This window comes from Capsicum annuum, unplaced genomic scaffold (assembly GCF_002878395.1).
Source record: "Capsicum annuum cultivar UCD-10X-F1 unplaced genomic scaffold, UCD10Xv1.1 ctg19658, whole genome shotgun sequence".
NCBI lineage: Eukaryota > Viridiplantae > Streptophyta > Magnoliopsida > Solanales > Solanaceae > Capsicum > Capsicum annuum.
Window position 1 is genome coordinate 1 of NW_025825509.1, and position 1,324 is coordinate 1,324.

General features: G+C 40.9%; 1 pseudogene; it reads left to right on the plus strand.

Annotated features, from left to right (window-relative positions):
- The first annotated feature begins 8 nt into the window (after positions 1-8).
- LOC124890537 lies at positions 9-1,321 on the plus strand (annotated as a pseudogene).
- The last annotated feature ends 3 nt before the right edge of the window (positions 1,322-1,324 follow it).

Consider the following 1,324-nt stretch of genomic DNA (forward strand, 5'->3'; position numbering starts at 1 on the left):
CATGGCGCCACCAAATGGTCTATTTAGCTGAACGTGGCTACCGTGCCCTGGCACCAGACTTAAGGGGTTATGGAGATACTACAGGTGCACCTGTTAATGACATTTCAAAGTTCAGTCTCTTTCACCTCGTGGGTGATCTTATCGCACTGCTTGAAGCCATAGATCCAAATGAAGATAACGTGTTTGTTGTTGCTCATGACTGGGGTGACTTAATTGCTTGGCATTTATGCCTTTTTAGGCCAGACAAAGTTAAGGCATTGGTGAATTTGAGTGTCCATTTTTTCCCAAGGAACCCACACATAAATCCGGTGGAGGGGTTTAAGGCTTTATATGGGGAAGATCATTATATCTCGAGATTTCAGATTCTCTTTGTTCTTGTCTGTGTATATGTTAATTTGTCATTTGTGTTTAATAGGTATTCTACAATTTTAATGCAACATGGCACATTACACTATCCATGCACACGGGATTCAGGTTGTGGTAGAGGTAGGATTTTCACCGAGGAATTCATCCTCTACCATATATACATACATAAGAAAGAAAATTTGGCCTTGTATATACGGTGTGATTTTCCGGCAAAGAAAATTTGGCCTTGTATATACGGTGTGATTTTCCGGCAAACTTCCGCCCGTCTAGCTCCAGCCCTGGCCATTAGTGGATGGGCTGGACCATATTGAGTCCATTGTTGACAATTCTTACCTTGCAAACATTATGTTAGTGTTATCAAATCTTCAGAGCAAATTTGAAGCAGATGATCTGAAAAGCAAAAGTAGATCAAGAAATTATCTCATTTATTTGTTTGGAACATGTTGCATACCATTCAAAAGTTCTCTTTGGAACAACCGTAATATTAACTCCTCCATCTTATTCTACCTGATTGTGACTTTGACTTGAAAGAGTCCGTCATTGCCTCTGTTGTTGAAAAGTTATCACTTGTTTGGAGTCCGTCCCCAACTTTGTCATTTAGCGGTAACAGCGGATGTTCGCTCCTCTTTCTAGGGATCTAATGGTCATAAACCACCTTGTATGATAAGGACGTAGGTTTGTTGAGATTTAATTTTGATTGGTATTTCAGCAGCAGAAAGTTCACTATGACATTACACTGCAGGTACCGTGCGAAATTGAAGCTGAATTTGCTCCATAAGGTGCTAAGGCTATTCTTAAGAAATTTTTGACATACCGTGATCCTGCACCATTTTATTTTCCTAAAGGCAAAGGCCTTGACGCTATCCCTGATGCTCCCGCTGCCCTTTCATCTTGGCTGTCTGAGGAAGAGTTGGATTACTATGCCAGCAAGTTTGAGAAGACTGGTTTCACTGGTCCA